Source organism: Trachinotus anak, unplaced genomic scaffold (assembly GCF_046630095.1).
Source record: "Trachinotus anak isolate AG129_WGS33_773 ecotype Australia unplaced genomic scaffold, CSIRO_AGI_Tana_v1 ptg000002l, whole genome shotgun sequence".
NCBI classification, from domain to species: domain Eukaryota; kingdom Metazoa; phylum Chordata; class Actinopteri; order Carangiformes; family Carangidae; genus Trachinotus; species Trachinotus anak.
Genome location: NW_027273853.1, coordinates 23,520,036 through 23,543,744, shown reverse-complemented (window position 1 = coordinate 23,543,744; position 23,709 = coordinate 23,520,036). Strand labels below are relative to the sequence as shown.

The 23,709-nt window shown below is 40.1% G+C and overlaps 1 protein-coding gene across 2 annotated transcripts in view; it reads left to right on the top strand.

Moving 5' to 3' along the window:
- LOC139605538 (alpha-1,3-mannosyl-glycoprotein 4-beta-N-acetylglucosaminyltransferase C-like) overlaps positions 1 to 23,709 on the top strand; it is a 103,389-nt gene that overhangs the window by 16,488 nt on the left and 63,192 nt on the right. For both annotated transcript variants that reach the window (XM_071457107.1, XM_071457098.1), the window contains one exon: positions 1,744 to 1,831. The gene's annotated coding sequence lies outside the window, so the exon portion shown is untranslated. The remainder of the gene's footprint in view (positions 1 to 1,743; positions 1,832 to 23,709) is intronic.

The following is a 23,709-nucleotide window of genomic DNA, read 5'->3' as shown; positions in this document are numbered from 1 at the left end:
GATTAAAATGATTTTTAGTTTAGTGGCATTATTATATGGTAATGCGATTTTATGACCATCTTAACAATGAAGAGTAACTGCGGCAAAACATAATGATGTAACATATGCACTTGGAAATTTATCATTTTTAAGATGCAGTCTCTGAAAAGCAAGTTTGGCTAGACCTAGTCCAACATTTTGAGGCCTTCATTCTGGCTCTGTAAAGCAGGAGGAAAAAAAAGACTTCTTTTGGCTGTTTTATGTATCACTGGGTGAACATTTGATGAAATGAAATGAACTTTTCTGGAGCCAAGAGAAGCAGTTAAAGAATTTGAGTTTATTCAGTGAAGTTTCAAAGACTAACTGTAAGAGTTTTTTTTTTAATCGTTCAGTTAAAATGAAAACATGTTAAACATAAAATAACGAGGAGGTTTCAACTGATGTCATTTTAATGCAGGAGATTTTTCAGCCACACATAATGATCATCGGCACAGCTTGGACAATATGTAATTAAAATCCCTCTTTAATTGATTCCTCTGGATAATAGAAGACTTTCTAGGATTCTGCAGAATGCGGCTCTGCACCTTTGGCTCGTCTCCGGAGAGAATCCGCTGTGCTTTGAAGCAAAATGTTTCATTGTGCTTTGAATTCAAACATCAGGCGTGCATCTGTTCTATGGGTTTAGCTCATCGACATCATCGAGCACGATAATTTCTCCCCAGACAGCCTCGAACGAGCCATAATGTCGTATGCAGCGAATTGATGGTTTAATGCTTAGTGGGGAATAAATCAATGTGCCATACAGAGTGAGATTTTAAAATTACAGTGCAGAACAGGGCTGCCAGAAGTCACTTATCCTCGAGGATTTTAAGATATTTTTGGACACATTACAGCCATACATTCCTAAAAGGACATTACTGTACATTTGTGATGAGTGGCTGATGAATGGAAGTTACTTTAATCACAATTTGTCCTCAGCTGAAGGAATCAGATTGACAGGTCAGATATTATGCAGAGCGCTGGGCTTTAATAACCCATACAGGAACATGAAGATAAGGGAAAAATGGCCATCAAAGCCTCATTTCAGGGCTGCGTACAACAATCAAGCTCAGACACGGTGCAGTATTTTATCGTAAATCATGACCCCGGACATTTAAATACAGAGTGGAAAGACACGAACCAGAGAACGGAGTGGAGCACAGTCTAATGTCTTTAGAATCCAGCAGATGTGAAAATACCAGGTGATCAACCTATTTAAAGGATCACATGTAAAGGGAAAGGAACAGTCCGGACATTTCAGTGCCATCAGATTATTTATACAGTATCGGGATTGATCAAAATACCACAAATAAATGTAAGAATCATACATACAACAATCAAACAAATGCTCATTGCAATAAAGTGTGTTGCACTGTGTTTTCCCTGCATCAGACAAAACCAACTCACAAGGTCTTTCATGGCTCATGTTTATTGTTTTTAATAATAACAGTTTGCTTGAAAACTTGTTACACAGTAACAGAGAGTCACAATATGATTCCACTAAATGCCAAAAAACAGTATCACATTCGAGCAGGAGTTTGTATTTCACCTAACTAAAGCCCAACTGTGGCTGTCAAGTCCAGACTCACATGGTGATTGTCCAAATCATCCAGAAACATTATCAGATATTTTTATTTAATCCTACTTTCTTTAAATTTGGTTTTTTTTAGATGATGGTGTTTTTTGTCATGTTGTCTGACCTGTTGTCCTCTTTGTGTTTTGCAGCTGATGTACCGCAGTGAGCCTGGGTACAGGAAGCCTAAGACCCTGCAGATCTTAATGGAGTGCAGCCAGATAAATTATTAATGCCAAGGTGAGAATGAAAAACACACAGACACACACACACACACACACTCTTACCCAGCACTGTCTTGTCACTGGACCTTTTACAGATGCAGGTATTTGCTGTTGGCAGCCAAACTTTGGCTGAATGGCACCACAAACCGTAGTGTCAAAGGAAAAATGAACATTTTGGGAAATATACTTTTTTGCTTTCATGCCAGAGAAGATATATAACTCTCAGCAAGAAAGCTGATAACAGTTTTGTCCAAATGTCTAAGTGTTTCTAATTTACTTGTTGTTTGGCTGCTGCCCTGCAGCAGCAGTAAATCATTCATCTTTAGGCTGCTGCCTCCCTTATTACAGTAATGTTGCATCACATTTACATGTCTTTAAAGGCATTTATCATGAAAGTCAAATGACAAGGTTTTTTTTGGCTTCACGCACCTGCTCATACATTTTCCTGCTGCAGAGTTATGTCCAAAAACTCATAAAAAGACTACTGATGACACAAAACAATATTTGCCCTCATTAAATTCTGACAGCAGTGATTAGTCTGAAAACTACTATATATACTGTGGTACGCAAAAAAAACAAAAACTCCAAACGTCAAATCTAAAAGAGATCACAGACACACACACACACACACACACACACACACACACACACACCTCTGATATTTTTTAACTGACACTGACATAGATGTCTTTTCCTGCATGGGCTGTGTGGGCGGGCGGCAGGCATGATGTGATGCATGTTTTGTATTTGTACTTGTGTCCACCATGTGGCGCTAGAGAAGATGCACCAAACATGTGTTATGTTCCTGTAAATCAGGTGTAAACACGACCATGAAAATTTTATGTAAATCAAATGATGATTGTAACTCAAGGGTCAGTATGCAGATGTCCTCAGTGAGGGACATCACTGATGACATCTCAGGTGTGGGGCAGATTGGACAATGTGTTTTTGAGTTATAACAACTTCCTGTTCCAAAGTTAACCACGCTGCCACAGACACACCCTTAAATGAAAACTCACAATTTTCACAATGAGGCATCACCAAGGTCTGAAGTACTTTCTGACCAAGTTTGAGGTGGGAGTGGTCAACCTGGTGGCGCCTTGACTATAACTGAATATTGGCATGTTGATGTCTTCAGGCAGGGACTCTGATCAAACACATAGAGTTCGGGGTGGTTTGGACAATGTGTGCTTTAGTTATAACTAGTCTACTTCCTGTTTCCACACCGTTCGCAGAATATGATGAATCACTAAATCCAGCATCAAACATTTGCAAAGAAAACATTACATACTTTATATTGACAAAAAAAAAAGAAAACCAAAGTGCTGATTGAAGAACTTCAGTTAAAGTTTCAACTGCAGAAATGATGAGTTTAGATTTTGTATTTGAATATGGGAGTTCCCAGAAGTGTAACATGTACTTTCTGTCAAGCTGAGGCAAAAAATGCAGGGTTTTTTGGCCTCCTCTGATAGAACACTACACAGCAGGAAACAAACCAAACAAGAAAGTCTGTGATCAACACTAAACATGCAAAAAAGAAAAAAAAAAAAAAATAGGAAAGAAATTCCCGTCTGAAAATAACCAGAATCAGAAACACCCGCAGTGCAGAGGATGTTCCAACTTTTCATTTCACATTGGTAAAGTTTGAATGTCATCCTCTGAAGTCTGAAGCTAATGCAAGTCACAGTCTTCATTTGGGTTTCTGCAGAATTATTTTAATTAAGTGATGTTGTAATGTTATTGGCCAAAAGGCTTTCCACTGTGCCAAAGTCCAACAGTAATGAGCCTAAATTTGCATTTTGCTCACTGCAGAACTTAAGGCAAATTACACCTCTCTATCTGCCAAATTCTAGTCTGGTGACGAAATAACTAATTTCTTTCTTCTTGAGTCATGCTGTTTTGTGATGCTGTTAAAATAGCAGTTGGGGCCATCCATTCAGATGTAATACATTTTTAACAAAAAAGCTTTTCTTTCTCTATTGATTAGCAGTTTCTTCCTCCTCTGTGCTTGAGTCTGTGTTGGTGTCCTGAACGTCACTGGAGCTCAACCTGGTTACTGCAGCTCACTCTGAGTATTGGGAGTGAGCTGAACCCTACATTACCTCGTTGCAATGTCACTTGTGTATGCCATCTCTTCATGCAATTATTATGCCTCACCACATTATGTCAAATTATAATCACAAGTATAGATGTTTTGCTCCTCACTAATTAAGGCATGCAAATGAAATATTAAAGCCAAAAACGTTTCACAAGATAAAAAAAAACACCTTAAGAACCAAAAATAAGCAACTTCTGTTCTCTCTCAGCTCTTGTACAAAACACCCTTCTCCCAGAATGTACAGTATTAAAGAAGGATTAAACCAAACAGAAAAACTGTAAATGCTCATGCTGCAGAAATGAAGTATGTAGTTATATTGATAATCATCCCATCCCTTGTGCCATAGGGGATGTTTTGTAATAAAAGTTTAATTGAGAAATATTTTAATTAATTGAAAAATTAATGAAAACCACTTTTCATGTGACGTTTCACATCAAATCATTGGTACAATAACGTAATCCCTCACCGGTTTCCCACCCTTACACAGAGCAGGATTAAATGATAAAGATCAAGGACAAAATAGCACAAATTAAACATGTATTAATATTATTATTATTATTAGACAGGAAATGCATAATCATCTGCTCATTTATAATTTGTGGCTATTCTGCTTGTTATTTCCTGATGAACAGGAAGTGTCATGCAGCATGAATCAACTTCTGGATGAGTAGAGATGAAAAAAAATAAATATGTGAAACATCTGTAAAAACAAACCTGCTCCTTTCAAACATATACAATAGGAGGCTTGTTTTGCAGAAAACATCTTGTTCACTAAGTTCAATCGTGGTATTTTGAAAGCACTATTTGTGGATCAGTTGGAGTCTAACTTCTCCAAGTTGGTTTTATTTTCATGGTTTGTAATGAGTTAAAGCTCAGACCTTGTGCCATTGGGACCAGCAGCACTAATGAGTCAGGATAAAGCCAACACAGTTTTCCTTGGAAGTGTATCAACTCTGCTGGTTGAAGCCTACACGCTGGGTCACACTGCAGCTTTGGCTCCCACAGATGCAATTCCTATCCCCCGGCCTCCCGTTGCCTTTGTGCCCTACGCAGGATAGTGTTAGCAGGTAAGAGACAGAGCAGCGGAATGAATGCGCGGCAGAGGCAGTAGCGAGGTGGACCAGAGAGATTAGCTGGGAAATTGACACTGACAAATCTCATACATTAAGGCTTCCTGGGAGGCAGCTATCGGTAGGAGAGGCGGCAGGTACCATATCCTATAAATGGCACCGAGTTTCTTTAATACTCTTGCTTGCAGCACGTCGGAAAGCTGAACCACCCCGTCGTCCACAGCACAAAACGATAAGGAAGCCAGGTGTGCTCGTCGACATTTCATTTGACTAATGTGTTTACAGCTAGAATAATGAATAGAGTGAGGAAGATGAGAGTAATTAATTTGAGCTGTTCTAGCTAAGTAACAAAGCAAATACAGGCAAAACTGTTTCATTTCCCTTTGGAACCAGAGCTTTTTCCTCCCCCCTTCTCACGCCTGCTTTAATGAGATAAAGCCCGGCTTCTTTGATAAGGAGTCCTAGTTACTTTTGTTAGTAGCCCAGTAGCCTTTTGATCTCAGGGTGTTTGCTCACGTTTTCTTCATGAAAATGAAGGACGAAGCCTGCATGCAGAATTTCCATGCAATTCCCATCTTGTGAGTGTCCGCACAGCCTAAAAATATGACATCTCATTGTTTCATATTTGTCTTTACACCACACAAAATTTAGCCAACCAATTCATAATTTTGTCTGAAATAAGTGTCATTAACTCTGAATTTCGCCTGTTCTCACTCTGTAAACCTTTTGAGAATTGTAACTATGTTGAACATTTCTTTGTGTCCTGAGAGCAAAGAGTCTAATTACCAAACATAAACAACCCTGTGGCCTTTGCAGCCTCGGCACTTGATGTTTGCTGAGTGTTATTCGCAGCGACTTAACCCCGCTGAAGAGGTTCACGGTGTGTTCCTTCTATCTTTATTTATTTTGGACAGTGGAGTTGTTCTCCTGAAAAAGGATCGGTGCCCTTGCTGTTGCTTAGCAACAAAGTGAGTCCATGGGACTTAGCACCTTGCAGGATCTCTTTTGGACCACCTTGAAACTTGCCCTCTTTATACGTGTGGGGAAAGTTTTATACGAGTAGCCGTGAATGATTGGAGTGCCATGAAGGAAGAGGTGAAGAGTGTGATTGTTGACGTATTTATTTAAAGCATATTTAAAAGCATAATTTGCTGTTTTTTTTATTGATACTCTGTCTTACTAATGTACAGTATGAGTTACTTGGACAATCAGTGTGTGCATATGTGTGTATCGCTACATTGGTTATTTTCAAAATAGGCTCATATATTTAAAATTACTGTTGCAATATTAATGTAGAGGTTTTGTTTTATAGTGACTCTAATGACTGTACAAAAATATTGTACAGAGGCATCTCGGGAAAGGCAGCTTTACACAGATCATTTTTCACCCGGAGTGGTGAATTCATCAGACTTTATGTTTTGGTGGATGATAAAGGAGACGAGCTGTTAAATATTCATGGCGGCGTTGTGTTCTTAAAATAAGGCTCATTAGCACTCCCAGCCTCTTTTCAAGTTCCGCCTTTCTCTTGTCACTCTCAAAAGAGCATCACAAACATGTTATTCATCTCTCACCATCTCTGCACTCAAATTGGGTTAGAATATCACACCGAACAATGCCTTTATTTTGAAGTCGGACTGACGCTAACAGTATTAGGTTTTAATTCCTGTTCAAGTACCCATAAGACTATTGATTGAAACAGTTTATGTGTCGTAAAAAAAAAAATGTTGGTGCAGTAATAACAGAATTGATTTCTTGAAATAGTGGGAACATATGCTCTTAACAGGACTGCAAATGTTGTACTTCCCTGCAAAAATTGGCAGTGCACCGGCTCAGAGGTGAAACTTTGAACCTCCTTCTTCCCTTTGTGGAGTTAATAATCTCCCAGTGTCCATGTGGGCTTCCCCTGGGTGCAGGTTAGTTGACACGCTACAGATGTGTTTTCTGTGTGTCTGTGTTAGTTGTGTGATCGTCTGCCAACCTGTTCAGGGTGTAACCTGCCGAAGTGCGTGCTAGGGCAGGCTCCAGCTCCACAAGTTAAATCCCCACATCCCTGCACAAGATAAAAAAGGATAGGAAATGGATGGAAATATTAATGATGGAGTCATTGATTTGATTCATATCCAGAGTAGTGGGCACTCCAGTCCTCTTCATGCCCTCTTGTCAAAATGACTGGATGGTAGTTCTGCCATACTGGGCCCTAAAATACAGTAGATTCAGGCAGGGACAAAGGTTTCACTTAATTATTATGATGATTATAAATGAGTCATTTCTTTTTTGTTAATTTTGCAGTCAATGAAATGTCAGAAATAATGAACAGTGCCCAACACAAGTTCAAAGAGCCCACCACAACATAACTGCAGTTTCTGTCAATAAGCCTATCTAACTAGCTAATTGTTTCACCAGTCATAGGAAGGAATCAAGAGACAGACGGAACAAGGAAAAAAGGCTATAATGTCAGCTCAGACTCAACCATACCCACATATCCCAGCAAGTGTAGCTAAGATAAAAAAGAAAAAAAGAAAAAGTAATCAGCAGCAGTTTTATGCATTCCTCATCATGTCCCTGATAGATTATTCATAGTGAACAACAACTTTTTCAAGGTATCAACCATGGACAGTCCTTGCATTTCATTTGATCCAATCCTGCAGATACACAGAGGGACAGACCTCAAAACCTCTTAATGTAAGTACATGTGGAACTTTGTTGATGATATTTTAGCAGTGAATTAATTGAAATTGTGTATTTTTGCATTTGTGTCTTTGATGTCATTCAGCGTAATATAAACTTGGAGCACTTTATTGAACATAAAGTCTTTAACAATGTATTAGGTAAGTGGATAATGACTAAATGACTCTTCATTACTGTGTAAATGCTTAATAATCCATCTGTTGCACACAGTGCAAATTGTAAAGATCCAGTTTTGTATCATTATGAGAAGCTTCAGCATTTGCATGTACATGCACACACACACACACACACACATGCAGCACTTTTTTTTTAATAAGTCATTTCTGCAGGAGGGAGCTTCACCTCACTTACAGTCTTGGTCCACCCATAGGCAACCTATTAACATCCACTTTATCAGGGTTTTCATATTTCATGACCCAGTTCATCAAACTTTAATGCAGTCCTGGTTCTACACGTTTGTGTTTTTAGTGCAAAGTCATGTCTGAATTGAAAGCTTTACCTATAAGTCTCTCTCCAGAATCTTTACCACAGCTCCAAAAGCAGCCAGGTTATTTATGACCTCGACCAGTGCACACTCCCTGTGGCTATCCAAAAGATTTTGGATGGATTGCAGCATGTGAGAGGACGTCATTAGTGGTGCAAAATGATTTCACAGAGCCAAAAAACCTGCTGAAAGCAGACAATGGGCCAAACACCAGAGGTTTCTCTCTCTCTCTCTCTCTCTCTCTCTCTCTTGCTTTTTCTCTGCGGACATGGCATTCAGGCTGCCATGCCACACTAAAGTATGTCTAGGGTAATGTGCTGCCCTCAGATTGCTCGAGTCCTGCTGAGCCTGTGGGACGCACGATTAGCCTGTGGCCAGACCTGATATGCAGTGACCAGAGCCAAGAACCGATAGATGAATAGAAAGAAGAGGTGAGGAGGAGATTGGAAGGGAAAAGGATAGGCAGAATGCAGAGATGTGTGTCCATAATGTGCAAGCAACAGTGCTGGTGTTAGCTTATGTGCTAAAACAGAATGCATTTGCCATTGACTTATTGGAACCTAGCTCCTGTGAATGAGAAGATTTTCAAAAGGGGTGACTGAGTACAGCAATCATTATTAAAAACCAAAATGGCAGAGGCGAGGCCCAAAGTGTACCACTGGTTTTTTCAATTCGACCACAGGGAAATGTGCCATATTTCGAATAGATTTTCTATGGTAACATGGAAAGAATGGATATTGCCTGCTAGCTAAGTCTGTAGACGGCTTCTCTTAAATTGTGCGGCCTACATACAAACTGCATTTTGATATCACCCAAGATATATTTGGTTTTTCAGTTTAAAACCTTTTGCAAAATAAAAAGAAAAGAACATTTGGGGTTAAAATCCCAAACAGCAGCTTGGTCTCCAAAGTACAGTCAATGGTAGAGCTGTAGGCTATGCCCTCTGATGACATCACATTTTGTGGTCTTGGTTATTTGTTATCAGGCCCAAGGAGAGTTACTCATGTCAACAAATATTGGTGAAAACTAGAGCAAAGAAAAAAACGTATGTGAGTCAGAAATCCAGTTGTATCTGCTCAGGCTGGATGAACAGAAAATTCTGTTTCCAGGTTTTCAAGGAGGGAGATGTGTGTAGTTCACTGTAAAAGCTACATGAGTCAGTGCTGTCCTAGGCTCAAGTAGGAGTACCTCAAAATTGTACTTGAGTACAGTACTTAATTACTTAATTACTTAATAAATGTACTTAATTACTCTGCCTTTTACACACAAGCTTTTTTTATTGCTCAATTACCCAATCAGGTGAAACCCCTGAAATCCTGAGTGAACAAAGTGGGTGAGTCCTAAAAGCCAATATCAAAATGCTAAAAGACTGACTAAACCAGCACGGGCAGAAAAAGACTTTAAAAAAAACAAAACGTATCAATGTCAAAACTAATCCTCCATTGCTTCACTTCCCCGGACTGAGCACCAGTACTTGCTAAAATTAAATAATATATGACATTTTATATTGGTAATGAAATGCAAAGCCAACACTAAAAATGAGTGTGCCTATTAGGGTGCTAGCTGAAATTAGTTAGCAAAACTGCAACTTAAGGCTAGTAAGAAACTAGCTGACACTATTGCTCATCTGTAGATATTTGACATAATCTAATTCATAAACTGTAACTAACTAAACTAAAACAAGTGGTAGAGTTAGAAACTGCTACTTAGATTTACCTACAGTGTCTGTGCAGTGTATGGGGGCAGATATTTATGGACACAGGCCTTAGATGTTTAACTAAATTTAACGCTTGTAGATGGTGTGGTCTGCTTTAAGGGTGTCTGAAATCATATTACAAGATTCTTCTACACATGAATATTAGGAATATATTGTAATACGTACAGTTACAGGTAAGAAGGTCACCCCCGTCAGACCCCCCCCAATCCACCATGTAATTCGAATCCTGGTCTCAAACTTGGGGTTACAGTTCCTGTAGTAATTAGTAGTAAATAGGTAGTTTGTGTTAAGTTAAGGTCAAAGTGTTGGTCATGTTCACAGTTAGTTCAGAATGGTTCTTTTTTTTTTAAGCATTATTTCTCGTCAGCTTTGATGAAAGTCGGCTCCCGTGTAGATGTGACCCTTTTAACACCGCAATCTTGATTTAATTCCCTGCCATATTTCTCACTGTCACGATGCAGCCTGTGGTATGTTTGTGTTATCATCACAACATCCCTCTGTAGGCTTTAACCATAAATATCATTTACTGGCTGTATACACAATGAGGCAGACAGGACACACAAACAAAAAAAAAAGAGTTCCCATAGGGACTGAAGAGAATAGCAGTTAAATGATCTGGCCTCCCCCAGGACAAGGCAGCATTCAATCACTGAGGACAGTCCAGCCCTGAGGACTACTGACAAACATATCACATTATTGAGAGGAATAAGGTGAAATACGTAGGGCTTTACAAACAAGGTTTACACCGTTCCCGTGACACCCTGTTTCTCCTAACGTCACCCATTAATTATCTGTGTGGACGCGTAACATGGTTGATTACTGCCTTAAATTGTCTTTGCAGCCATGGATCCACACACGTTTTCACAGGGAAATTATGAACTCAATGAAAAGTGTGACAATAATGATGATTGATGGTGTTTGTTTTATCAGACTCTGTTCATTTGCTCTGGGCATGGGCAGGGTCCTTGGAGAGGGCCATCATTGTGATGGCTGCAGCGTACATGTCCTGTGACTCACAGTTCCTGGAAGCGCTGTAGCATTTTTGAAAAAAAAACAAAAAAAACAAAGCAATATAGTGAAAAATCATTCAACCTTGGAACGGATGCTCTGAAAAAGATGTTGTCTTCCATCCATTTTGTGTAGCAGACCATTTAAACGTCATATTTAGTTTTGTACAGAAAACAAAGCATGCAGATTGCAACAACTCACTTCTTTCAGTTGCCGCCAACTACTTCCTCACCAAGCCTCATCAATGTCTTTTATGACTCCAGAGTTTCAAAATAAAGTTCTTTTACCCGACCTACAGTATAGGCCGATGCTCTTATTTGATGGACAGGATTTCCTCTCTGGCACATCTCTCTGTGCGGCTGACCACCACCCTCTGAGTGCCTCCTCACACCTCATTGCCCTCTGGTCGTTCACAATGTGGTGACTTGAGCGCCACTTCTCCTCATCCACATATCCACCTGTGGGGTGATTGAAACAAGAGTGAGCTCTTGTCAGGGCTTCAGCCATGATGTAATTGAATTCTACCTTGTTTCACAGAGTGCAACAAAGCATGGCACTGGATAGAGGGTAAATATACTCAGCACTTAGAGACAAACCTGGGCTGCGACTGCTCAACAACAAACAGAGGCACAGGGTATTGCTTAGTATCATTTACAGACACTGTGCTGCCATCAAAGTAAAACAGTGGAGCTGCAGCCTGTGTGATTACTTTGGGGCTTGGAGGAAACTCTCTGCTGGGCTTCAGTGGTTTTGGTGAGGAATTCTGTCACTGTCAAATGCATGCAGCTGTTTCAGTGGACTCAAAACAACACAGAATCAACTGGGCTTTGATTTTGGTTTAATTTATTGGACTTTACAGGAAGGTGGACATCAAAATCACACACAATTTAAAAAAAAAAAAATGAAGCAATTATGTACAAGACTTATTTCCGTTGTGTTCATTGATGCACAGATAGCAAAGACTCTGGAGCCCAGGTGACTGGACGACATCAAAACCACCAGGATTAATAATGGTTGTCAGTGAAAGTCAAATATCAAAAAGGAAGTAAAATGAAATGAATGTATATCAAAGATTTTAACTTGGATGGGAAGCTTACATTTCCAAGTTTTTCAGTAGCCATAGTAGCCTTTTTACTCTTTTTAAATTTGTGGTTATTAAAATGTGAAAATGTGACCTATTTTAAATTCTTGAACCACAGAACCAGTGGAAAATGAATAAATACCTTTGTTGGTTTGGATCCTCAGCAAGCACCAGTTATTAATACCAATGGGTGGGAATGAGTCGCGACACCATCCTCACAAAAGGTGGCATGATTATGCATTTATTGCTCATTACACCACGAAATTCTTTGTGATGATTTGCTGGCAAGTGTCCGTTTATTTCTTGAAATTGACAGTATAACCGGATGCCTCTGACACCGAGTCCTCCTACCTGATCAACCATACAGGTGGTTTTTTTCAACCCTCTGATACGAGGTCCAGTATGCCCATAGGAGACACTCCTATGGGCATACTGGACCTTGGTTGTCACGGTTACCATGATAAACAACATAAGTTGCTACTTTCACAAGGGGATCAAACATCATTTTCCTGTGTAAAAGTCTTTTGTTTTGTTGACTCATCCATCCACCCCACCCTCCTCCTGTGTCCTCCTCTATAAACTACATCACTTTTCCCTTTGCTCCTGCCATAATTACTATGGCCACTAGATGTCACCTAACAACAAAATGTAACTATGGGTCATAATAACCTGCTGCACAAACAACCTATGGCCTTTTTGTTTTGTTGGTTTTTTTTGACACAGGTGTTTCATATTCTCTCACGTTTTTCTATTCTATTCTTGTTGGTAGAAGAACTCTGAGCTGTATTAATCCCACCTTGTTTACAGTAAACAGCGGCAAACAATGTCTTCTCATCACAGGAAACAATTTGAGGGGTTATCAGAACATAAAAGAGACATCTCACAGTTGGGCCCAGTAAACTGTTCCCTACAAAAAAAAAATAAAATAAATTAAAAAGAAATTATGGTATTGGTTGTTTGTCAGAGAAGCTTAAAAGACACTATAATTATGTTTAATAGAAAAGCAAGAACCTACAACAGGCTTTTATTTATCTGCTGAAAAAGGAAGGTGGTTAGAAAACATCAAAGGGCAGGTATAAAGAGTATCCTAATTTGACATCTCCACATTTGTTTACTTTACCCATGACAATATTCTTCTTCTAACCTTAACCATGTTGTATTGGACTAAACATTAGGAATAGTTTTTTCTGATACTTCTGTAAAGACTATTTCTGTAACTGCTTTTCTACATAATTTGCGTCCTAATCACTCAGCTGACAGATGTCCTTGTAAAGATCCATTTTAGTCATGACTGAAAAATGGTTCTTGTTTGTTCAAGCCTTCAAATGCAAATCATATATGAAAGGAATACGTCAGACTTTGGTTCAGAGCATATATCAAGAGCAAAAAGGCTTCTGCTGTCCTTTCCCATTTCCTCTCTGGCATCTATTCACCACTGGTTTGTGGGAAGATGTGTGTTTGCATGTGTGTGTGTGTTCTTTACGTGTACTTTTGAGTTTTAAAAGAGGTCCAAGGAGGCACATCTCCAGTCTTTGGAGGGCAAATGGGATTACATTGTCTAGGCTGCTTCAAGGCAGCACAGGCATCACTCCACTGAGGCAGGCCCCAGTCGGTGGCCTGTTTGCTGTCGGCTAATCTAAGGAGATGGATTCTCGGTGCAGGGCTCACTCCAGTACAGTTACTGTGCTTAATGGGTTTGACTCCCCAGGACATTGTTTCAATCTAAAGGTCATCATGGTCTTAGCTCAAGCTTAGAACCTTTCAACCCAGGCTGATTTGCTCCTCAACCATCCTTGTGCAGTGTACTTCAAAAGGACATTTTTCTGTTAGCAGTTCCATGTGAATTACTGGGAAAGAACCTGCATTAACTTTGTCAATTTCAACACACAGACAGCAAAAGGCTGTTACAAGCGATGTAGACACATCCTCTTTGGCTTGACCGCAACAGCGAGGCCATTCCCATAAAACTGAATGTCTGTGTCTGACTGACTGAGTGATCAGGTTACACCGTTGGTCAGCTGGCCAAGTGTAAGTTTCCCCAAAGGTCATTCAAAATGATTTGGTGCAAACAAGCAGTGTTGCTAACTTAGTGCATTTGACACTAGATTAACCGACTCTTCAGACCTGCAACCGAATCTAGCAACTTTTTGGACAAACCTTAGCTACTGCAGTATTGCCCTGCAAGCATAAGGTAGGGCTTTCCCTCCACAGGCACACATCTCTATGCCGTCTATGACATATGAATGACGAACTTTCTCATTTTTAAGGTAGATATAGCTGAAATCCCAGAACAGCTTTGGGCTTATGTGTTTGTTGATTTTGTCAGGCCGCACTGCGGTTATAAAATCAGGGTTTTAGAAGCAGATCAGTAGCTTGAAAATGGCTTGGAGGTGACATGTTGTCTTAATGGGCCACATTTCAGTCACTCTTTCATACTTGTCCCATTGTCTGACAACAGAAACAGAATTGGGATGGGGAAGTTTCATGTCCAAAGCTAAGGGTCTCAAATGCAAAAATGATCAATCCAAAATCAATGAGGTTGAGTATGTTGGAACTATACTGTACTGTACAGTTAGGTTCTTCTCTTTTCAGGTAGCACCTGTGGTCTGCAGGTGCACCGCTCTTTTCCCAGTAGTGTCTCACCACGGGTCACTCTGTACCTGCTGCTTGGTGACAGAATTCAACATTCTGGTTTCATTTCACCTCTTAAGTGACAGGTGGCTCATCAGGCCTTAGATAAAGCTCTTTCAGAGTCTGCTTGCCCTGCTCTAATTTATCTAAGGGATTTCTTGGGCTGCATATATTTAGTTCTTTGAGCAGCCAAGCATTAAATTGCTTTCCATTGGGAACAGCTCGTATGCCGGGGTCGCCAAAGCTGTGACTGGTTTCCAATGAGATGGTTTGGCAGAAAAGCCAACACTGTAATTAGGGTCACCCAGCTCTGGAGCTGTTGCAGGGCCAAAGGGTCATCATGGTTGCATAGTGCGTTTGAAAGTCACAACTAAGCCTCCGGATGGTAACATGTGACTTCTTAGATCATAAATCAACAAAACACTACATTAGCACAACATAAAGAATGTAGAACCCTCAAACACATATATTCATGTATATTCATTAAAAAAATCATCATGAAATTCCTTACTTTGCACCAGGGCATTATATAAGAAAATATGGCACACTGTGTCACTGAAAAATGAAAGCACAAGGACAAAGGAAGATATGGAGAGATAGTGGCAGGGTATGGGCAGTGAAAGCCCCGTGTATAACAAGTTGACAGCTTTGTCTTATCGTGCCAGAAGCTGACTTCAGCAGCCTTTGCCTGTTTGAGCTTTCAGTAAAGCCTCTTGCCTGTGCAGTGTGCCTCCCCAAAATGTTGCCCGTAGTGTTTTCATGAGGAAACTGCACGGTATGTGTCCATCTGCAGAAAGCTTCTCCAGTGTGTCCAGTGGTCGAGAGAAGAAATATAACTCCAGGGAGCTCTTTTCATTTCACAGTATTCTCTTTGGCATTGCAGAGAGTAAACGCCCCTGAGAAAAGTGTAGAGAAGAAGCATTTTGACAGCTGCTCAGCAGAATTTACTAGTGTCTCGGGTGTGTTGTGACATGTGATTTCAGTGTGAAAACATGAGAGCTTCACCATGAGGGCTAAAGGAATTGTGATCCTCTTGCTGGAGATGCTTATAATCTGTATTTGCCTCTCTCCTTTGTTTTATGTGACTAAAATAAGCCACAATAGAAGTTAATTGAAATGAGTTATTTTTGCTTCTTGTCTTTCGATAAAGCTTAATCTCTGTTAGCATCATGCAGGGCTATAAGTGGCCTCACTGATTAATTAGATTTCATACTGTACTACAGAACACACAGACACACAGTGCACTGTCATAGACTGACAAGCCTTTTAATACAATAAGGACTTCCCATCCATTTTATGCTGAGGCACAACACTTTCTTGTGTATTATAGGAGACAGTTTACTCCCTTTTTAGCCTATATTTAACTGGGGAAGTTCGGCTGAAAGATAATTTCTCTTGCAGGCTTCAGAATATAGCAGCAGATTTGTTCCAACAGATTTGTTGCTATATTTGTTCCAACAGATTTGCTATATGCTGAATCCCCAATTTTGCTTTGTTCAAAAGCACTTTAACAGTAATTAGGTATTCTGGTCTGACATAATCTTATGACATAAGAAAAGTGTCTGTAATGTAGCTGTAGATTACAAAAACATTTACAGAGGGCGCCAGAATTTGGACTCAAAACGTGGAGATAGCATGAATAGTGGTTTCCCATGGCAATATTGCACTTGAAAGTAAATTTTTACTTGAAATATGTGCTGTATTCATATAAAAGTCTTTTGGTTGTAGTTTGTAACATTAGAAGTCTAGACCAAAATATATATATTTTGCAATTGCTTGAATGGCTCCAAAAGCGAGTCAATCTCCGTAGACTCCAATGTTGAAATGTCTTTACAGCAAAAATAAACATGTACAGCCTGGTAACTTACCCCTTTGTGACACCTGTACAGAGAGGGAATTTTAACATAAATCACAGTTTAAAATTTTTTGAAGGCATAAAGGTAATCATAATTAAGGGGTGTGCTGTTTTGAGTGACAGATGGGTGAGCGTACGCTTGACACAAACCAGCATGAAGTTTCAGCTCCACACATGCTCCACTTCTTGGCCCATTTTTGAATTAGCCAGGAGTTAGGCGGAGTCAGGCGCTGCCAAGATGGCAGTAGCAGAGCAGCCCACTCTAAGCTTCAAAACCGGGTGTCGTCACAGGGGCTTCGTCCGTCTTTATATACAGTCTATGGGTTTAAGTTATAAAAACACTCAACAAAAATGAATGCAAGCTTGTTCACATTCAACAATATGAGATAAAACACGCAGAACTGATTGAAACATAATTCCCACACTTCAACACTTGTAAGAATTTGAAATTGTGGCACAACTTGAGAACTTGATACTATCAGAGAAAACCCACTTTAAAAACTTTGAGGTTTTTTTTTTTTGTACTTACTAAAAACAAAAAAATAAAATAAAATTCCTTGTGGTCCATCTGTAGTTATCAATTGAAAATCCTTCAGTTTTAAGCACATGTTTCTCAACTGAGGATTGCCACTGCTCTTACACTGCATGTAGTCTTGCAGCATCATGTCTAACATCTTGCTCTAAAGGACCTCTTGGGATCTCTGCACGTTGATGTAATGTGGATATGAACACAATTCACTCAGCTTGGGGACTGAACAAACTAGAACATCTTTGTTATGTTGTAACCTTTGTTCTAGGAGTGAGCAAACAACTCATGTTGCATCACTTGTCTCCTGCAATTGAATTACCCCCACAATGGCCAAAAAAGATTTTGAAAAATTAACCTGGAGGGAATGAATATGATTTAGTATAAAAGCTATAAAAGCAGCCCCATTCTAAATGTATCCAGTTATAAAAATTGAATAATTGGGCTGGTTGAGCAAACAAAGTTGCAGCTACAAGTGCAGCCAGTAGCACCTGCACAAGCCTCAAAAGCAGATGAAAGAGCCATTCCTCAGCTCCACAGTGGGTGTTGCTGAGGGACTGAAGTTAAAAGATGTTTACTTTCAGAAGAACCAGAACACTGCAGTCCAATGTATATTTAAAACTAATGTGTTTTCTCTGGCATTTACTCTTGAATTATTTATCTGTTCATTTCGAAAGAGACGAGCCAGCGTTGAGAAATGTGATTAACGCAGCTTTTTTTTTTTTTTTTAAGCATCATATTTAAAAAAAATTAAATTGTGACAAAAGCAGTTTCACCACTTATCTTACAATAAACAGTGTATGTGGTGTCGGATGGAAAAATACAGTAAGTGCTTACATAAAGCGTAACTGTAAGCGTAAGTGTACTCACACTTCTACAGTACACACCCACGCACATATGTCCTTGTAATACACGGTGACAATAATGGAGAATTTAATTGTCTGGGAAAATAGATAAACAAAAGAGATTACTTTGGCCAGTTTATGAAGGTGGTAAGTGTGTTACCTCAGGCTCTTTGGACTAGTGCTCTTCAACAATTCTTTTGGACTATATGGACCATTTTATGATGAAACACTATATAAAACTCTGCTGATCAAGTCTCTGCCCTGTTTGAAAACAAGCATCCAATAATGTGGATCTGTTGATACTTTGAGGAAACAATGATTTATGGTTACAAGAGAAACCTTTTTCCTGATTGACTGAATCTTAGTTTTGGGTGTGACAAGCTCCCTGGGATGTCTTTAGATGCAAAATATCTGTCAAGGCATTTTTTTCCACCATGTTGAACATACTGTCCACCAACAGGCTCAGTGCTGCAGACGTGAGATATGTTCTCCACCATATTTAATGAGGAGCGCCCTGGGAAGCAGATGGTACATTAGTCTTAATGAACCAGAGCTGACTTAAGTGGTTTTGTGAGGGAAGACAGAATTGAACTGTTAAGGCCTCGCTGTTTCCCGCCCCGCATTGTTGGAGGGTTGAAAGCCGCCTGATGTGTACAGACAGCATGTTCTCTCACCTCGTACGGACAGGTCCCCTTTATAACTCTTGACAGGTTCTTATTGCCCCCAGTGAAGCATCATATATTGATGTAGAGAGAACAAAAATTACTGTAAGCTCTGACCCCTTTGTTCGCGGTGCCAGCATTAAAGTTGCTGAGTGAGGGCTTCACATTGAGCTATGTTTTATTGTTGCGCTCAGCAGAAGTGAGTCGAGTCTGCACCCACACTCTCACATGCTTCTTTAGACTCACTGACTGTAAACCAGCACAATGCACCCTCATATACATTCACAAAAAGGTTTAATTAACCTATCAAGTTCTACAAAAAAAAAAAAAAAAAAAAAAATCCAGAAAGTCACAAATAGATGATTTGGTCATCAGGAAATTAAAGGCCCCACATTTAACTATTTTCCTGTGTTTTATTTGAAGTGTTGATATCCAGAGGAAGATATATTTGTGGTTTTAAGAACCAAAAAGCATCTCAGTGTAGTTTTACATCTCTTCTCTCATGCTTCTCTCTGTGGCTCAGAGATACCAAACAATGGGTCCATGTAGACCAGGCTTGGCTGAGGGCGGTGACTACTTTGTTATGACATCACAAAATTACAAAAGCCCCGACGGCTTGTTTTAATAGACAGTTTCTCTGAGTGCTTTGACACTTTCACAGTATTAATATAGAACCTAGACTTTCTTTATAATCAAAACAGACATGGAAATCTCACTTTATATAATATGGAAAGAATCTTAACTTTCCAACTACAAGGACTAGCAGACAAATCTCATTCATCTGTGGCTCAAACTGAAGAACCAGACAGCTGTATCTGGCAGCATATCGAGATGGAAATATTACCACAGCCAAACTACATCTGGCAACAAGCACTTATTCCCTAAAGTTACGACTGCAATTTGTAATTTTTGCAACTGCTTACAGTTGGAGGTTTGATGCTGTCTGTGACGTGTTGAAGATGTTTCATGTCCTCAGTTCACTCTTTGGAGAGAGACCAGGGCCTGATGGCAGCTGTCTGAGAACCTGTATGCTCCCACGGTGTATGGATGATGTTGATAATTAAGGGGGAGTGAATAGACATAGTAAGTCTCTGGTGTGCAATAGGTGGTGCTTTGAACCCTTCTGAGGCACAGGGCACCTTGGAGGGAGACGCAAGGGGAAGTCAGAGGGCAGTGGGTGGGCTGAAATAATTCCCCATCTCTACTGGGTATTTTCATGATGCAGGACTTGGAGTGTGTGCGTGGAGTAAATAATCATGCAGTGCAGCACATCAAATCAAGCTCTGATGAGGAAAAAATAAACTTGTCTAAGCCCATTGCTGGTGATGCAGTCCAGCATGGACAACTCCAGGGTCTCAGGCTGCGGGGCTCAATCTGTACACTTATTTTCAGACAAATGCCATTGGTAAAGGAGCAGAAGAGATCTTAACAAGTTAAAAGAACCTCCCGGGAGGTAGTCCCGGGAGGGAGACAGAGGGCTGATGGGATGGAAAACACTGGATCACCACAGTGAGTTCATTGAGAAGAATGGATGAATAAATTAAAAGCGATGGTGTTCCTGGCGATCTTCAAGGCAAAGAGACATTATTGATTTCCAAGCAGAAAACGCATTCTTAATGTGTCGTGGGATCCAGGCTTTCTTTCTCTCTCTCATTCCTACACTCACTCTATTTCTAAGCATTTGAGCTACCACAAATGACTCAGGAGTGAAGCTTGTGATACAGCAAAAGCCCAGTGTAGCTTAGGCATGCTGGCCTAGCTGTTGGAACAGTGAGCACTCATCTCAATGGACAGTTGAGGCCTCAACCATCTGTTTTCTTTTGACAAAATGAAGTAAATCAGCTCTTCAGTTTATTTTGAAGGAGTGTATCCTGAAAGGCTTTCATCCATGAGGAAGGAGGCACAGTGTTGCAGCAAAGATGGTAATCTGTGTTGATATTTAAAGGAAGGGAGCGATGCATTCTGTTATTGCTCCCGAGCCCATTTTCACCCAGATTCAGCAAGGAAAACAAGCTGTCCTAAGCTGTTTCTGAAAATTGTTTACAACATGATGGTTCATTGGCATATGGGTACCACCTGCAAGATATTAGAAGCAAGCGTCAGCATTTGGAAGTGTAAAGAGTTTCTCTGGTGAATGCCTAATGTGAATGAGTGAATGTCTGGTTTTGACACTATTTGATCTGGCTCAGGGTGCACACTTTTGTGTCCCTGAATGTGGGCTATACATGAAGCTGAGGTTGCCGTTTTAAGCTGTCCTGCCCCGGCACTGAGCAATAGTCATGCAAAGTTATCAGCTCTTTTCATTACTGTGCTGGCACTCTGGGTGAAAGATTTGGGGGTGAGGTGGGGAGCCATGGATTAAAGATCATATCAAAGGCGGCGAATAGGTATAGTGATTCAGGAATGATGGCAGAGATAGCAGAAGAAGCCACAGTTTGTGGAGATACAGAGTGCAGCCCCAACCTTATCATATAGAGTAGGGAGAGTCAGAGGATAGCAGTCTAGGAGATGGTGTAGTGTGTGGCACAGTTGTTCGTCAGGGACTTGCCAAATGTTTGACTTTTGTGCTCAAGGACACAAAATAGGGGATTAGTAAGAGTAAGTTGATCTGGAGCAGCCATTGGTACACAGTGGTGTGTGTAGCCTTTCTAAGGGACAGGGGCAAAACTCAAATATGGGCACCTCCTCAAGTTGAAGGGTTAGGGCTTGTTATTTCCTTAACCAATTAAGAGCCCGTTTAAAAAGTGTTCTAAAACCTTAGTATTGCTTGACAACAACCTCTTAAAACCTGAGGGTTTTCTGAAAAACGTGACATTTATTAAAACCTTTATTACTCAGCCTCTGAAGCAGATAGAGCAATGAAAGAAAAACCTTTTGAGAGCTTAACAGTTGACTTTCATTAGAATTGCAAATAGGGAATTGCAAATATTGGTGGAAAAACAAGCACATTTGTCAACATTCACAATTCAGTTCAGGTTTTTTTGTTGTTGTTGTTTAATGTTTTATTTAAGATGATAAACGTTAGGGTCAAGACAGTGATTGTGACAGATGAGATCCACTTCAGTATTGCTCTCCTATTTCACATCGTCCGAATCCCAACCTTAAAAACATTTTACTTGCTGAAACCGTTGAAAAAAAATGAAATATATTTCCTACAATGGATTTAGCCTTCCTGACATGAAAAACAACAAAATCATATGCCACATGTGTATATCTCATCCAGTCTTCTTCTTCTCCAGGAGAGGTTCGTAGTCGTTGCGACTGGTCTAGAAGGGTTGATATCACACCAACGTCGTGATGTGTTGTCTTGCGCTCAATTAATTTTGCAGTTGAGGGCCTACCTAAACAATAGCTACAATGATTAGATATATCACATCTGCAGTGATAAATGGAAATTCAGCTCTTTTTCTCTGATGATTAATGTTTTATTTAATCATTAGGATTAATTCTTTATGATGTTGCCTGAGGTGGGCCACCTGAAGGAGGCACATCGGTGGAACTCAGGGCTGAAACAAGGAGTATTTGTGGGTCACTCTGGGCCACTTTGGTTCCCTTCTGATGTGACATCATGATAAAACTAAGCGCAGAACAAGCTCATTAGAGAACAAACAACTCAGCCTAACAATACATACTTTTGACTATGGTATCCTTAAATTTCGATGCCGTCATGGAAGAAATCCCTCTTCATGTCATGTTTTGGAGGGTGGGTTGAATTTGTTCCCCTTGAACAGCTGTATATCCAAGAATCGCTTAGCAAAGGCAAGATTAAGTGCACACATTAATCCAGGAGTCAGAGCAATCTTGTAATCCACTCAGTATGCTAATTGCCTGTTCTTTCTCCAGCAAAGGGGTTTACAGGCCATTAAATGGCACTGAGCAGTTGACAAAGGATAGCCAGCATTCTCCCCCACCCACTCTCCCTCTCTCTCTATTTCTTACTTGGGCAGGCTGCTGCACACCCACACAACACTCCTCTAAAGAAACATGCAGAATCTTAAAAAAGGGGAAAAACAAGTGTACCACTCTGATTCCAAAGCAGTTCTTTATTTTGCAGTATTAGGGTATAAATAGTGAGTTGTTCTTCCATTCCAAGGAGACCTGACAATGACAAAAGCGAATCTGTTGCTTCTTGATCTGTTCTTCTTGATCTGTTCTTCCTTAACTTTTGTTCTTCTTGATTCTGAAGGGGTTTCTTTGGACATCTTTACCCAGCATACAAAAGTTTTCTTGTAACATTTGTCCATATCTGACAGTGGTACAAGTAAATAATGAAAGAGAGTTGAGTGCTATTGTCTCTTTCATGCACGTACTTCGCATCTACCACTTTACCTGTACACAAGAGGATCATGCCAAGGTAAAGTGCAATTCTTAGCGCACTGCTGCCTGTACAGCCCCCCATGTGGCCTTGGCAGCCTCTACATGATGGATGTTGTTTCAGATCGAGTTTCTCGCTACACTGATAAAGCAGCCTTGTCAAAACACATTCGCTAGCAATGTAGGCAGATAAAGATACTTGCAGATAATTAGAAGATTTGCACTTTGCGTCATTTGTGGAGCCAACTGCCAAAGAACTGGGCTATGACAGATGACTCAAACAAGAGAAATTCGGCATGAAGCCTGACTGCAAATGTAGCTGGTAATGACCAGAGTGTGTTTTTCAGATGCAGCTAATGAGCATGGCCATTAGACATAAATGACATTTTAAAAACCTGGGGAGTAAGGAAATGAAGAAGTACCCCAGATAGACTGCCTGTGGGCAGAAAATATGGCAAGAGCATCTGTAGGATTCAACTCTCAGTTCAAATGGACGATCTCCACATCTCCAGTCTCTGAACAATTGGCACTTATCCTGAGTGTCTGACAGATAATCCTTTTTATGGATATGTAACATTTTAATTTTGTGATAAGTCCATTTTCAGGAAATTTTTTCATGCTTTCGGGAGAGACTGAGGTGATGAAAGAGACAACAGCTTTGACGTTGCAGCTTTGTGAGGATATGTTGACTCAATCTCATTCTACATGTCGCATCTAGCTAACAAACCCAGAACAGAGAACGGAAATGTTGCTCAATAGAAACCACCAGATGGATTTGTCTTCTTCTGTTTAAACAGAAGCTCTCACCCTTGGAACTAAAGTCACAAGAATCTGCAGGCAACCGATCACTATGCAACATGATTGATTAGTCAACCTTCTCCAGATGAATGTGTGCAGATATGGATGAAATCAGCC